Source organism: Pongo abelii, chromosome 13 (genome assembly GCF_028885655.2).
Source record: "Pongo abelii isolate AG06213 chromosome 13, NHGRI_mPonAbe1-v2.0_pri, whole genome shotgun sequence".
Classification (NCBI taxonomy): Eukaryota; Metazoa; Chordata; class Mammalia; order Primates; family Hominidae; genus Pongo; species Pongo abelii.
In genome coordinates, this window is record NC_071998.2 from 70,454,493 (window position 1) to 70,471,420 (window position 16,928).

The following is a 16,928-nucleotide window of genomic DNA, read 5'->3' on the forward strand; positions in this document are numbered from 1 at the left end:
AATGCATTCTCCTGTTGGCCCTATGTGATGGAATGCTATTTTAATCAAGGAGTGCTACAAAATATATTCTGGATCTTACCTAAATAATTTTTATAAATATTTTCATTTAGTTTACTTCTCTAGCAATTGCTGAAATTGTTGATGCTGTTCCTGGAGATTGCTATCTATTTTACATTTTCTGTTTCAAAACTGTGTCTGCATTGTAGGCAATTCTCTGGCTACCCAAGAAATTTAATATTTTATTATGTCACAATTTTTCTTATTAGATATTTCGTAATTCAAAGGTCAGCTCTAACAAAATGATCTTTCTGACCAAACTGGCTAGCTAAATTTAGCAACGAATTGATGGCTTTTCTTTTTTACAATGTCTTGTCTGATAATTGAAGTTTCTGAGTCAACCAGTTGTTTTGCCCTCACCTAGACATTGCCTAAGCAGGTTTATTTCACAGTCTGGTTGCCAGGGTGCCTCGCTCACGTAAACACATCTGGAGTACACTTCAAATTCTTAAACTAAATACTAAAGTATGCATTTGATCAGTGAAGTCTTATCAACCCATAAATCTCCCCCTTTACTATAATCAGCGCTAGAGTTCTTTAAAACCATTGTCATACAAGCGTGAACCTGAATCCTTTCTCCTGGCCCATTTTGTATCTATAGGAAAAAATATAAATACATTAAAACACAGTTCCCCAAACTTTTCTTGCTTCTTTAGGTTCCAGAAGTATCAAAAGAGTGGGGTGTAATTGAAATGAGCCCTGAGTGATTTGTTGCTGATTTTTTTTAAGAAACCCATGGAAATCACAGTGACTTAAAATGAAACTCATGAATCTATTTTAAAGTTCACATAAATCTGAGATTTGAAATTGAAGGTCACACAAAACATAAGAACTGGAAACTCTGGTGTTTCTTAGTGTGGTAGCTATTCTGATTCTGTCATTTCTGTGTGATCAGGCCGACTTCTTTTGGAGCATTGCATTATGAAAGGACACCTAGTCTGTCAGTCAACTTCTGCATACATTAGTAACATCTTAAAAATTATTTAAGAAGTGATGGGTGAACATTTTGTGGCTTTTCAACCCTGATATAAAATTTTTTCTTTTTTGATTTCTAAATGCTGACTATTATGCATTCAGGGTTTGAAAGAATATTTTCATTAAGCACAGACTTCTTCACTCTGGTACAGGATATTGCCTTGTTCTACCATAAACATTAACTTTCCTAGCACTCCAGTCTTCTACCAGGTCCTTCTGCTGGGCACCCTCTTTGTATCATGCTCTCTTGTGGAGCATCCTGGCTCCTGGGAACCTGCCAGGGAACTACGGGCTGCACTGAATGTGCTCACACATGATCTTCCACTAGGAGCCTCCAAACTGATTCCTTGGAGTCCTGGTGATGATAAACCTACATGGCCACCCATGGCAAAGTGAAATAAAACATTTCTCCCCTGTTGGTTACAGTGTTTGGAAAATATCACATAGTATGGCTGCAGCCAGATATAGCTAGGGCTTCAAAAGAAATTATTATTTCAGTTTTCATCCCTCTCACTACTCCTCTTGTTGGGTCAGGAGACACTGTGAATGGCAGACATCATTCAGAAGTCTAAGTGTTGCGAATGGGCCAACTCATAACCCTTTGTTCTGTTGCTGCTTAAGGTCACGTTCCCCCTAGGAGCCTCTTATTAATGATTGCTGCTACAAATAGATTTTAGTGGCTCACATCTCATTCACTTATTCCATAAATGGAGGTTTTGTTCTATTATATTTATTTATTTTTGTTGCTCTTGTTGTACTGTTTTCATTGGTTCCAATTTCACTTAACATGAGTCTTTTATTCCCAATAAATAATCTTGGCCTTTTATTTATTTATTTATTTTTTGAGATAGTCTCACTCTGTTGCCTAGGCAGGAGTGCAGTGGCATGATCACTGCAGCCTCAAACCCCCAGTTCAACCAGTCCTCCTACTCAGCCTCCTGAGTAGCACACCACCATGCTCAGCTAATTTTTGTGTGTGTGTGTGTATTTTTTTGTAAAGACAGAGTTTTGGCCTGTTGCCCAGGCTGGTCTCAAACTTTTGGGCTCAAGTGATCTGCTCGCTTCAGCCTCCCAAAGTGCTGAGATAACAGGTGTGTGTCACTGTGCCCAGCCTGTTCTTGGCTTTGATTGCACAAAACTCAACAGCTTACGAGACATGTCCATGTATATCAGTTCAGTGGTGAACTGAGCTTGGGTTCTCTCATGGACAACTCCTCAGCCTCTACTTCAATGTGTTTATGGAAGTCTGGGCCAACTATCTGCTAGATATGATGAGTTATATACAAATCCCACTAAGACACAAATCTGGACACTTCCCCACTTTGCCACATTAATACTAGGTGTAAAGGTTATGAATTATTACCTGATTTTTACAGTCGAGTACACTTGGCCTTAAAGAGTTTACAGAAGTTGCTCAGGGCCTCACATCCAGTGAGAGGTAGTACAGATTCCAAAGCCAGACCATATCTACTGCATCTTGTTATTCCATTAAATCTGTGATATGGCATAAAAATCTAGCATTTCCTGGAGAAAGCTCTTCTAGAAAGAGGTAGGAGAAATGATCTCCATCCTCTTTGTTTACTCTCTCATTCATCAGGAAGTGATTATGTGATATTTTATAGGTTTTTGTTCATGGTTCCTGGCTTATAACTCCTACAGCCCTGGTTATAATGTTGTGGTCCTTTAGCCTTCAGAAGCAGGTCTCAGGAAACAGCATCTCTTTCTCTGACTTTCTTCTGCCCTCCTTTCACCTGCCCAAGGCAGGACTCTATCTGACTGTCATCATTACATCTGAGTCTATCATTCCAAAGAGAATCCTGCCCCATACCCCAGAGAAAGGCATGCTGCACATAGAGGCCAAGAAGAATCTGAACACACAGGCCTCACTGGGTTTAGATCATACCCTTTTTGTCCAATCACATTTCTACATGGTTGTCAATTATGGAAAACAAATAAAATCTTCATAAAAGGCCTAAAGGACAGGGTTCAGAGAGCTTCTGGAGAGCTGAGTACATGGAGGTTCCTAGACGGTGGCACACCCAGTTATATGGTTTGCCTGTGTCCCCGCCCAAATCTCATGTTGAACTGTAGCTCCCATAATCCCCACACGTCATGGGAGGGACCAGCTGGAAGGTAATTGAATGACAGGGGTGGGTTTTTCACATGTTTTTCTCGTGATAGTAAGTAAGTCTCATGAGATCTGATGGCTTTATAAAGGGCAGTTCCCCTACATACACTTTCTTGCCTGCCACCATGTAAGACATGACTTTGCTCCTCCTCTGCCTTCCATTATGATTGTGAGGCCTCCTCAGCCACATGAAACTGTGAGTCCATTAAAACTCTTTTTCTTTACACAAATTACATAGTCTTAGGTATGTCTTTATTAGCAGTGTGAGAACAGACCCAGGAAGGGCATAAAAGCTCTGTACCCCTTCCCCAATACCTTACCTTATGCATTTCTTCATCTAGATTCTTTGTGATATCCTTTATAATAAAGCAATAAACATAAAGCAAGTGTTACCTTGAGTTTTGTGAGTTGCTCTAGCAAATTAGTTGAACCCAAAGAAGGGTCACAGGAACCCCAACTTATAACCAGTCAGAAGTTCTGGAGGCCCAAACTTGTGACTGAAGTGTCTGAAGGCAGGAGGCAGTTTTGGGGACTGAGCCCTCAACCTGTGGGATCTGACACTCTCTCCAGGCAGGTAGGGTCAGAACTGAATTGGAAGAAACCCAGCTGGTATCTACTGCAGAACTGATTGCTTTCTTGCTGGTAGGGAGAAATCATGACATGTTTTGTGGTCACAGATGTCTGTGTTGATGGTTGTTATTCTTTTGGTAAGAGAGTAGAGGAAAATTGGTTTGAGAGTTTTTTCCAACAGAGTCACATTCAAATTCTCCAGATTGAAGAATCACTGGGGAACTAGACTTCTTTGCTTTTCTTCCAGCTTCTCACAGAGAAGTTTGTTTCTTTGTTTTACTGTTAAGAAAATAGTTGTTTTCACATTACTTTTTAGTTTGTTTGAAACCTGTTGGCACCTCATTTTAAAGTGCCATCTAACACTGTTCAGTCATAATGAGAGAGAAACTTTTCTTAGACTTATAGAATGTGGGGTCTAAGAAACACATACTCCACTTCCACATTTGATGCTTCAATCTCACCAACCAGGAGACTGGCATGCTTTCCTATAGACACAACAGACCACTCTCCATAGCCTAAAACAAGCTACGCTATCTTCACAGCATTTCCTACTGTGCCAAACTTGTTCCCTGTTGAGCACAAAGCTTCTGATCCTACCCGTGCATTCCAAGAGGATATGAAAATGTCTCCTGTTTCTTCCACATAGAGAGCTTTCAGAAATCCTCACAACCCTTCCAATACAATAAAAATAACCCTTATTTCTTTCTTATTTTTAATTTTATGGACCACTTAAAAATCTTGTTTGAAATGCCCTCTGACGTAAGGGAAATTAATTGTTTACAAGAAAGGAAAATGAGGTTCAGCTAAAATAAAGGAGTCAAAACCAAGATTCTTCTGGCCCATTTGTTGGGACTCTTTTCTCCAAGCCTCCCTCCATTTCTAAGTGAACTGTTCCCGTTTTTTGCCAGTTGTTCCTCCTGTAAGCCTGTGCCAATGTCCACTCAGCATCTCAGGCCCTGTCCCAGCTTATGATAATGTTCACAGTGCTTGGGACTGAAATTAGGGACCACAGCTATTTTTGATCAGTACAGATGGATTATGCACTCCAGGAAAGATTGTGCTGATAAACTTATGATTGCTCAAGTAAGATCAGTGCAGAAACCATGTAAGGTGAAAAAAAAAACCTCAGCAGAACACTGTAGGGGGCTACATTAAAGGAATTTTCTAAGGATGAAATTGTTACATAATAAAAAATATTATTTCAACCGTTTTCTTTTGCATGTATTATTTTCCATCTTACCTTACAAAGGTATTCACGCCCATTATATTTCCATTTCCCAAAGTTCCTAAACCATTCAGAAGATAGAATTGTAGGAGTCTCTCCTGTGCATCCCCATCTCCATTGCCATCACCCTAACTGGGTCCTTGATGCTTATCCTGGCTGTTTGAAATATCCTCCTTATTGTTCATAATCACTCTCATTACTCCCTCTTTCAGATTCATAATCCACATTGCTTCCAGGGTTATCCTTTCTAAACCTAAAGGGACTATGTTAGTCAGGGTTCTCCAGTGGGACAGAACGAATAGGAAAAATGTATATATAAAGGGGAGTTTATTAAGGAGTTTTAACTCACATGATCACGAGGTCCCGCAATAGGCTGTCTGCAAGCTAAGGAGCAAGGAAGCCAGTCAGAGTCCAAAGCTAAAAACTTGGAATCCAATGTTTGAGGGCAGGAAGCATCCAGCATGGGAGAAAGATATAGGCTGGGAGGCTAAGTCAATCTGGTTATTTCACATTCTTCAGCCTGCTTTATTCTGGCCACACTGGCAGCTAATTAGATTGTTCCCACCAAGGTTGAAGGTGAGTCTGCCTTTTCCAGGCAAGTGACTTAAACGTTAATCTCCTTTGGCAACCTCTTCACAGACACACCCAAGAACAATACTTTGCATCATTCAATCCAATCAAGTTGGCACTCAGTATTAACCATCACAGGAACTAAGTTTATTTCCTACTCAAAACTTTCCAGTAGTCTCCCCTTATGTGAAAAATAACATATAGCTTCTCAGGCTTCTAACCCAACTTTTACAATTTTCCCCAAACTCTCCAAAGACCTTCACTAAAACATTCTTAATTCTACGAGACTAGAAATTGTATTTGCAGTTCTCCAACGACAGCTTGTATATTTCCTGCTTCTGTGTCCTAAAGCACACTGGTCTTCCCTTCTTTCTAGGATTCTAATTGCTTCTTAGCTACCTTCCAGAATCTTCCAATTTTTCAAAGGCTCATTAAAATCTAACCTCCTCTGAAAAGCCTTCCTGTGGTCTTCATTTTTCTCAACTTCTTGTCAACTCTATTATGTATTTATCAGAGTCTGCTACTATTAATTATTTATGTATTTGGCTTGCCTGAAACACTGCAATTCCTGGAGAAGAACATTCACTGCACATCATAGGCACTTAAAAGGTTTTATGGATTGAATTGAATTCCAACTGATGTTAGCATATTCACATATTTATTTATTCATCATGCATTTCCTTAGCATATGTTTATTGAATGACTACTACATGCCAACGGAGAGAATGCCAAGCCTAGTAGGCAAGATCGGCACAAACACTTCTAAGTAGAATTCAATGTAGAAGAATGACACAATCGAGATACAGCAAAGAGCTGGTGATCTGCCATACCTTAGTTTTATGTTGTGCTTCCTCAGTGCCCTTTTTATTATTTCTGCTTCTATTTCTCTTGATCGTGAGGCTTTCGTCTCTTGTAGGCTCTATCTGAACTGTTATTGGAAAGCCATGTAAAACATGATGTCATCCAGTACTGTTTCGTTCTTGTCATAGTATTCTAGTCCTAGTTTTCTTTTCCTTTTTGTCTATAATAACAATTATGAATTCCTTCAGCATTTTCTGCCTTTTTTTGCTTGCTTCAGAGTTAAAGAAAGTCTGGTAGTTTTCTTCCTCCTAAAGATCAACAAAGAAAGCATTAGAATTTTAAGTTTTTTTCCTGTTATTAATAATAAGTGAGGTCAGAGAGAAAAAGTGTTAATACAAGAAGAAAACACAAAGATCCAGTGACTCTTACAACTGTCATTAAATCTTAGCCTTTTACTCATAGTTCAAGGATTTCTTCTGAGAGAATATTTAATTGCATAATTATGCTTTTGCTCTAATGGATATTTATTTTTATTATGGTAAAATACACATAACTTTTCAGTGCATGGCTTTATGGCACTAAGTACATTTACATTGTTGTGAACCCTCACCACCATCCCTTTCTAGAACTTTATCTTTCCCAAATGAAGTTCTGTACCCACTAAACACTAACTCCACATTCCTCCCTTCCCATCCACACTTTCCAACACCTAGAAACCACCATTCTACTTTCTGTCTCTGAATTTGACTACTCTAGTTATTTTGTACAAGTAGAATCATGCAGTATTTGTCTTTTTGTGTGACTGGCTTATTTCCCATAAAATAATGTCCTCAAGGTTCTCCCAGGTTGTAGTGTACGTCAAGTTTTTTTCTTTTTCAGGCTGAATAATATTCCCTATATTTATATACCACATTTTGCTTACCTGTTCATCTATTAATGGACATTTAGCTTGCTTCTACTTTTTAGCTATTGTGAATTATGCTACTGTAAACACCAGTGCATAAATATCTGAGTCCTTTCTTTCAATTCTTTTGGGTATATATCCAGAAATAGAATTCCTGGATTGTATGGTAATTATAGGTTTAATGTTTTTAAGGAATCACCATCCCTTTTTTCAAGTGCGTACATCATTTATATTTTCATCAGCAATGCACATGAATTCAAATTCTTCCACACCTTCGCCAACACTTATTGTTTTCTTTCTCTTTCTTTTTAAGATAACCATCCTAACCAGAGTAGACCGTTCTTTCATTGTGTCACCATGGATATTTCTGATGGTGACACTCACCAAATCTTACTCCTTCTTCAGACTTTTACTTTTTTATGGAAGAATATGTTAACACTTTCCTCTGTGAAGTCTTATTTTCCCAGAATGTCATTGTAAAGGGTCATGTAAGGAAAAATAGTAGATACTTTTTATGGAAAGAAATTTATTTAGATTTGTGAAAGCTCCATACTGATGATAACCATCACAGTAGGCTCCTTCCCCCTCAGCAAGGTCTCCATAGGAAATTTCCTCATACCTCTATCATCACATTTGACATCAGCTCAGACATGGACCTACCCAGCAGCAATAATCCATCTATTTCCATCCAATCATTCATCAATTCATCCCTCCATGCATTCATTCAACAATTAATTATTGTACACCTATGCTCTGTTTAAACCTAGCAATTCCTTTTAGTCTTTTTATTATTTATGATAACTAAGGAAATATATTAATGAAATACTTTGGCTATTTTCTTCTGATTGAGTATCCAGGCTGGTTCTCCAGACATCTTTTCTGGGCAAGATAAAGAGACAAAGCACAATGCTTTTTAGAAATGAAATGTTCACCTCATCTATGGCTCACATAAGTGTTTCAAAGTGGGACCTAATGCTTTTAGAAACTATATTTACACAGCATAAAATAGGAACTTGTATTCCACTTAAAGTGAAAACTATTCATGCCTTTCTTATATGGTAAATAACATATTGTGAGTTAAGGATGTTTAATAGACACTAAATAATGTAATACATGAGAAAGGAAACTATGATTGGCAAGCCCAGTTACCTGGGTCTTACCATATATTTTTTTAAATTGAATCTAGTGATTTTTGTTTTTTTTCTGTCTTCTCTTTTTTTCTTTTTGAACAAGAAAAAACAAGATTGGCAATAAGAACTGTCACATGCAGCATGTTGTTAGATTTCAGAGTTATAACAAAATAAAAATTGAAGTAATTTCACATCAAATGTTGCCCAGATAAATCCAGGGATTTCCACCACACTTTGTTCTTAGGAAATCATCACCGTATCTCATTGTAGAAGTATTTCCATGTGTAATTAATTTAAATATAACATAAAAGAAACAGACTCAAGCTGAAACAGACAATAATCTTTTACTCAAACATATTCAACCACAAACCAAAGTCATATTTTGGATCGTGTCCTCATTTTGATGATCACAGGATTTATCTTATTTGTGGTTTACTTGGGCTATTTTCAATGCCTGGAGAGACATGATGTACATTGTAGAATAATGCAATAAAGTAATTGAGCATATTTTCCTCATCTCTGGACATATTTTTACTTGTACACACAGTTACATTAAAACGGCCAGAATGCAGCAAGCTCAGCTGTAAGTTATTACCATGATGGTGCTGGCGTGCTAGGGCTGCTCTCACACTGAGATGCAGACTGGGTGTTCCAGTGGGATGGATTATCCTAGGGTCTGCTGAGAAGTCAATGCATCTCATGGAGAGAAAAATCTGTTGGGCTTAAAAGAAAAATGCCTGTGGAACAACACAAACTAACATCTAATCCTTTCCCAGAAGAAGTTTTTAAGCGAAGTGAAAAATTAGTGACAGACAGAAATGTTCTTCCGAGTCTAGAATCAGAACAAATCCAGCTGTGGTCATTCTACTGGATCTCAGCAAAACAAACTTGGTTGCTTACATTTGTTCTGACCTCTTACATGAGAAAAGATTCAGAATTGGGTAATTTCAACTGAGAAAACTTGGTTAAACGAAATGAAATAGGTTTAGATACAGGATGTTGAGGCAAGTACAATATGATTTGAGAGTCAGAGTTTGGAATTAGGAGCCTCAAATCAGACCAGATGATTTTTAAGACAACACTAGAAACTTGAAAATGCAAATAATAAATAGGACCCCATAGACTTTTAGGGGGAGGCAAGAAATTTTCAATGCACTGGTTTCTATTCAAGTTATAAATTGATCCTGACACTAAATAGGAGTGTTTTGTGCTATATTTGCCTTATAGCAAACAGGCTTGAGCTGATTTTGCTCTCTATGAGAAGTGGCTATGAGTTTTGATCAAGAGTGCAAAGGAAAAAGTTAGTTTGAGGGAAAGAATCAAAAGACCAAGATCTGAATTCTAGAACATTGGTCTGATCTAGAGTTAGAAGACCAAGGTCTGATTTCTAGTTTCTCCACTTACCAGGGTTATTTTGGAAATGTCATTTCATCTCCTCTTAGTTTTCTTTTTCCTGAGAAAATGAGAATGTTTTCTGCCATCTTTAACTGAGGACAATGTGCAAATGTTTTGTAAACTCTTGTCAAGGATTATCATTATTTTAAAGCTGAATTCCTTTCTCAGTGATAATTAAGTAAACTATGAGAAAAATAATTCTTAATATGAGAACTATGTAAAACTTTTTTTGTGTGCAGTTGAGTTGGAAGTGTGTTTTGGAGAACTCAATGTCTGGAAACTGTAACTGGTTTGTTTCCAACATACAATACATTCCTATGGTAGGTTTATGCATTAGGGTATGGCTAGCAACCATACCAAATAAATCTAAAATTGCAATTCTTTAATACAATAGGAGTATTTTTCTTGCACATATAAAATAGGTATTCTTGATTGGTGGGCTGTTCTTCAATGGTGATTCAAGAACTTGGTGGTTTGTTTTGTTTTGTTTTTGCTTTATTATCTTTAACACACAGCTTCCTACATAGCTATGTATGCAAGCCACTGGATAGAGAAAGAACACGGTGGATATAGTGTGGAAGGCTGTTTATGAGCCAGCTCTGGAAGTGGCATACATTCCTTGTGTTTAATTCCATTGGCTAGAACTCAGGCTCACAGTCATGCCTCTTTGCAAGGAAGGCTAGAGAATACAGTTGATTTTTGTGCCTGAGGAGAAGATGAAATGGGATTGGTAAGCAGCTAGCTAGTATCTGCTAAAATTTTGGATCAGAACAACAACTCATGCAGTATCTGGGCTGCAATACAGGTAAGTTGATCATTTTAATTGAAGTATCAGTTGATGAGAATAAAAAGACCAGGCTTTTCATGAATCCCCAGAGGACTTTCAGAAATGCCGTGTTCAGCAGTAGTGGATACATGTATGCTTGTGTGAAGCATCAGCAGAGGGTAATCCCAATTCAGGTGTAATATTTTCCCTTTTGTCTTCTCATAGGAGCTGACTGAGTTGGCTTGGCTGTACGTAGGAGGAAGACCCTGATCCCTGGTGCTCAACACAAAAATGCTTCAATGATCCCCTGAGATTGTTTTACCTTGCAACACTCTCTGGAAAATTGCTGCTCCAGGAATGCGATGAAAAGATCTGTAAGAGAGCACAGCCCCTGTTGATTGACTTGTCTTGGTAAGCTTTCCTAGTTCTTTTGGGAAAAAAAATGTGAGCCATAAAACCATTTATATGTGGACAGCAATCTCCTGGTCTAACTTTCAAGCAGAAGGGATTTCATGGTCAAGGGCTAGCCTCAGAAAATAAGACTTGTTAATGGATATATAATTCTATGGTTCCTGAAGGTATGTGCATACAAGAACTCATGATGTGAAAGGACTGTGAACTGAGGGAAACTGACCCATTGGGTTGGCGGTGGGCACAAGAACGAAAGGCATTCAGCCATTGAGTTACAAGCACCTCCAAGTACCACATAATTACATTTCTACCAGGATTTTTATAAACAAATATAACAATGTTGACTTTGGATTTGTTAGCTTCAGGCTCCCACACATTTTTATTCCTCATGACTATTTTATTTTATTTTTCAAAAGAAAAGAAACCCCCATATATGTGGTCAGAGAATAATTCTGTGCATGGGAACTTTTCAAGTAAATTTACTACTTATGCTCAGTGAATGACCTTCACTTAGCAGCAGTATGTAAACCTTGGAAAAAATTAAAGCCAACATAAAATTATCCAAAAATTCCAGAGTTCTAGCTCCATGGCCCCTATAAGAAATTCTGAATCAATAAGTATGAGATCTGGGAATGTGAATTTTAATGCAAACCTCATACAAAATAATTCCAATGTAGCTAGTCCTTCTACTTTGGGAAATACAGATTTGGTGATTTAATATGATTTGCTCAGGTTTGTGTACAAGTATACACAAAGAATTTTCTGTATCCCTTAACATGACAAACTATCACATGATTATCATCATCAAGTGAATATTTGCTCCTTTTTTATTTTAGGAAGTCAGCAAGGGTACAATAGATTTGGATCAAATGGGTAATATAATTTGTGGGCATTGTAAGAGATATGTTGACATCACCCCAACTATTTAGCACCTACTATTTTCCACTAAAATGTACTGCACCAGACACTTTATATTCATGTCTAAATCTCAAAATAACAAAGAGAGGTGGCTATCATTGACTCAACCTTATAGTTGAGAAAACTGCAATGCAAAGGGGTTAAATTGTATTTGTCCATTTGCATTGCAATAAAGGAATACCTGAGACTGGGCAATTAATAAAGAAAAAAGGTTTAATTGGCTCAGGGTCCTACAGGGTGTACAGGAAGTGTGATGCCAGCATCTGCTTCTGATGAGGACTCAGGAAGCTTATAATCATTGCAGAGGGCAAAGGGGAGCAGGCACATCACATGTTGAGAGTAGGAGACAGAGAATGAGAGGGGTGAGGTCCCAAACCTTTAAGCAACTAGATCTCACTTGAACTTAATGAGCAATAACTCACTCATCACAAAAGGAATGGGGCTAGGCCATTCATGAGTGAGTCACTCCCACGATCCAACCACCTCCCGCCAGGCCCCACCTGTAACACTGGGAATCACATTTCATTCCCTCCCCGGCCCCCCAAATTTCATGTCCTTCTCACATTTCAAAATACAATCATGCCTTCACAAAAGTCCCCTGAGATCTTAACTCATTCCAGCATTAATTCAAAAGTCCCAGTTCCCTAGTTCCAGTTCCAAAGTCTCACCTGGAGATAAGTTCCTTCCACATATGAGCCTATGAGATAAAAAACGAGTTATTTATTCCCAAGAGACAATGGTGGTACTGGCATTGGGTGTACATTTCTATTCTAAAAGGGAGAAATTGGCCAGAAGAAAGGGGCTACAGGCCCCATGCAAGTCTGAACCCATCAGGGCAGTCATTAAATCTTAAAACTCCAAAATAATCCCCTTAGACTATATCTCCCATATCTTGGGCACACTGGTGCAAGGGCTGGGTTCCCAAGGCATTGGGAGCTTCACCCCTGTGGCCTTGCAGGGTATACCCTCTGCAGCTGGTCTCATGGGCTAGAGTTGGGTGCCTGCAGATTTTCTAGGCTCAGGATGCAAGCTGCCAGTGAATCTACCATTTTGGGGTCTGGAGGGCAGTAGCCCCTTTCCCAGAGCTCCACTAGGCAGTGCCCTTGTGGGAACTTTGTGTGGGGGCACTAACTCATTTCCCCTTGACATTGCCTTAGTGTTTCTCTGTGCGGGCCTGCCCCTGTTGCAGACTTCTGCCTGGGCACCCAGGTTTTTCCATACATACTATGAAATCTAGGGAGAATCTGCCAAGCCTCCTTCACACTTACATTCTGTGTGCCCACAGACTTAACATCATGTGGAAACCACAACGGCTTGTGGTGGTTTGCACTCTCCAAAGCAGAAGCTTGGGCTGTACTTGGGGGCACTTTGAGCCAGGCTGGAGCCAGAGCAGCCCGGATGCTGGGAGCAGTGTCCTATCTTCAAGGCAACAGAGCCCTGTGTTTGAGCCCTGAAATCACTCTTTCCTTCTAGACCTCTGGCCCTGGGATGGGAGGGGCTGTCTCCAAGATCTCTGCAGTGCTTCTAAGCATTGCCTTGTCTATTAGCATTTTGTTCCCTTTTAGTCATGCTATTCTCTCTAGCAAGTGGTTGCTCTACACCTTACTTGAATTTCTCTTCTAAAATGCTTTTTTTGTCCTCTACCACATGGCCAGGTTGTGAATTTTCCAAACTTTTATGCTCTGCTTCCTGTTTAAATATAAACTCCAACTTTAAGTCATTTTTTTTGTTTGCTTCATTGTCTAATCATAGACTGTTAGAAGCAGCCATGCCACATCTTCAAAGATTTGTTGCTTAGAAATTTCTTCTGCCAGATACCCCAAGTCATTACTTCTAAGTTCAAACTTCCACAGATCCCTAGGTCACACACACAATACAGCCAAGTTCTTTGCTAAGGTATAGCATGGGTAAACTTTACAGTGAAGGTCATCAGCTTAGCCTTCACTGTCCAAATTTCCATCAGCATTTTGGTCACAACCACTTAACAAGTCTCTAAGAAGTGACAAACTTTCCCTCATCTTCCTGTCTTCTTTTGAGCCCTTCAAACTCTTCCAATCTTTTCTCATTACCCAGTTCAAAATCTGCTTTCACATTTTCTGGTATCTTTATAGCAATATCCCACTTCTTGGAACCAATTTTCTGTATTAGTCTGTGTGTGCTACTGCAAAGGAGTACTTGAAACTGGGTAATTTATAAAGAAGTTTAATTGGCTCAGGGTTCTGCAGAGCACACAGGAAACATGGTGCCAGCATGCTTCTGGTGAGAGGCTCAAGAAGCTTACAATCATGGCAGAAAGCAAATGGGGAGCAGATGCATCACATGGTGAGAGCAGGAGCAAGAAAGTGAGGAATGGGGAGGTCCCAGGCTTTTAAACAACCAGATCTCATGTGAACTAACTGAGCAAAAACTCACTTATTACCAAGGGGATGGTGCTAAACGATTTATGAGTGATCTGCCCTCATAACACAATCACCTCCCATTGGGACCTCCTTCTAGCATTAGGAATCACATTGCACCATGAGATTTGGAAGGGACAGACCTCCAAACTATATCACTTGCTAAAGTTTGATAGTAAGTGGCAGAGTCTAGATTTGTATCCTACTCTTTGATTCTGGTTCTCTGCCTTTTCATTTGCTCTAGGTCAAACCAGAGCTTCTGGCTGGGATACTGGTATCTTGAGTGAGTCACAGCAGGAGATACGTTCTGGAGCTGAGGAGGTTGGAGAGGCAGCAGAAAAGGTAGGAGACAGCAAGAGGAGGAGAGCAGCCTACAGATGAGAAGACAAGTAATTTACCCTGAAGTTCTGGGACTGCTGTTGGTCAAAGGATAAATCCTTCTGAGAGATTTCGATTTTAGGTTTTGATTCTACTTCTGTTTCTATGAATGCTAGAGAGAAGAAGAAGCCTATGAAGTATACATTTTCATAGTATTTTATAGATAAGAATCAGTGTATTTAAGCTATTAACTAAGTCACCTAATTAGTTAATGAAAGAGTTGGGATTACAACCCAAGTGTGTTTGATCTCAGGGACCACACTTTCTAATTCACAAATAATCTTTCCCTTGTAGAATCCATACCAGTGTTTTCCAAACTTGTTTATTCTGTGAGACTAACAAAAGTAAAATTAGAGTATAATCTGCAATACAAGTTGTTGGTGGTGGTGAATTAGAGGCAAGAGTCAGAAAGACCGTGTAACTGAATATGTGAAGCAACAGGGGTTTTTGCTAATGGGCTGTGTTCTTGAAAAGGTAAGGAAAGAGAAAATAATAAGGACAAAGAAATGAATAAGGCAAGGAAAATACAATAATAGAAGCCAAAACGAAGTGAAAGGAAAAACAGACCATTTGCTATATTTTGCTTTATTACCACCACCATTCTTAGGCATCAGAAGATTTTAAAAAAATCATGGCAGTAACTTCTTGAAGTAATATTGATAAAACTTGCTTCCAAATATTTATTTTTTTGGTAAATAAAAGCATAATCAGAATTCAATGATCCCTTTTTAATGCCACAAGTAGTGCAATGTTAACAAGCTAGACTGCATGATATCCTGTTTAAGAGTGTGTCTGTGCGTGAGTGGGGCAGGGAGGGGATCTTTGTGATGTCATATCTACCTATCAGTATGAATGTAGGAAGTAAATTCTGAATTGAGAAAATCATCATATTGCAACTATATCTAATTTATGTGAATTAATAATAAGGGCATAAATCTTGCTACTTATTCTAGTTCATAAGGAGCTGGTGAAGAAGTACTTTATAATGAAATAATTACTTTTTCAAGGCAAGAAGATAGTAGTTATCTGATAGGTGAATGATTTCCCAATATATAAAAATGAAATCCAAGGGAATTTCTAAAGCCAAATATATATTATTTTTGGCTTTTGTACCACTTCAGATAATTTGTATCCATAGCCTTTAATTAGATTGTAAGAAGATCTCCGGAGATAGGATTTAATGCGATTTTTGTCTGCACATTGTTATTTTCTGATTGTTCTACAATTAACGCAGGTTACTAAACAAAGGAGATAATTGTTGATAAACAGATAAAGCCATTTCTCAAATTCTGAATAAGCCTAATTCATTGGCAAATATGTTGATTGTAGATAAGACCACATTTTTAGATAAAGATGACAATTTAAATTCTATTTTGATTTGAGGTCAGCTCACAAAGACCTCTGAAACTTTCATTTAGTTTAGCTTCAGCACTGATAAGAGAAACTGAAATTTACTGTCTTCTCTCTTATTATGTGATGCCTAAGACAGGAAAAACAAAGAGCTCCTTTAACTCTTCTTGGACTTTTTTTAAAAAAAATAGCTTCACTGAACTTTAATTGACGTACAGTAAACCGCACAAGCTTAAAATGTGCAATTTAACAAGTCTGATTTATCTGGTAATAAGTTCTAACGAAAAATCTGAATTAAGCCAAAGCTATCCTCTTATTCTATTTCCTTATACTGTCCCCTCTACCATGCACATTGCAAAATATGTTTGTTAGAATGTTGGTAAAATACTGTGGAGACTAGTCTCAAAAATGACAATTACTAGTGATCTAGTGTCTATGAGAAAAATATATTCTAAATTCTTAGACATTGATTTACAGAATTATTTTTAACACATCTTACTTGTGAAATGAAGACTAGCCAGCATTTACCAGTGTTGATAATCATCCTAACCCGTACATCTGGTCTTCTCACTTATTCTGAATATCACATATATTCTCTTATATCTTCTATATCAAATGTCCAATAAAGCCCAATTACCTGATGTCATATGAAAGCAGCTTGTGGAAGGTGGGACTATTGGAGATGCTGTACCCCTGCTAAGAAGTGGCCCTGGAAAATGTTTCATTTAATATCCAACGAGATTGAGTTGGAGCTAATGTCTGAGTGGTAGATATAAACTAAAGCTGAGCTTTCTATGTTCTGCTCAGCCCTTTGATCTTTTGAGCTTTGCTACCTCTCTTCTACCTCCCTACTACCGCCTCCTGCCTGGAGGCCTCCTCTTTTTTTCTAACCCAGAATATAAAATTCTACTTAATAGTGAATTTTTCAAGGCAGTTAACAGTACAGCTTTCCTC

General features: G+C 38.4%; 1 long non-coding RNA gene across 1 annotated transcript in view; it reads left to right on the forward strand.

The window, feature by feature from the left end:
• Positions 1-14,745, forward strand: part of LOC134759781 (uncharacterized) — a 210,556-nt gene extending 195,811 nt beyond the window's left edge. The window contains exons 2-3 of the long non-coding RNA XR_010136529.1: positions 10,747-10,932; positions 14,491-14,745. This is a non-coding gene — a long non-coding RNA (uncharacterized LOC134759781). The remainder of the gene's footprint in view (positions 1-10,746; positions 10,933-14,490) is intronic.
• Positions 14,746-16,928: the final 2,183 nt, after the last annotated feature.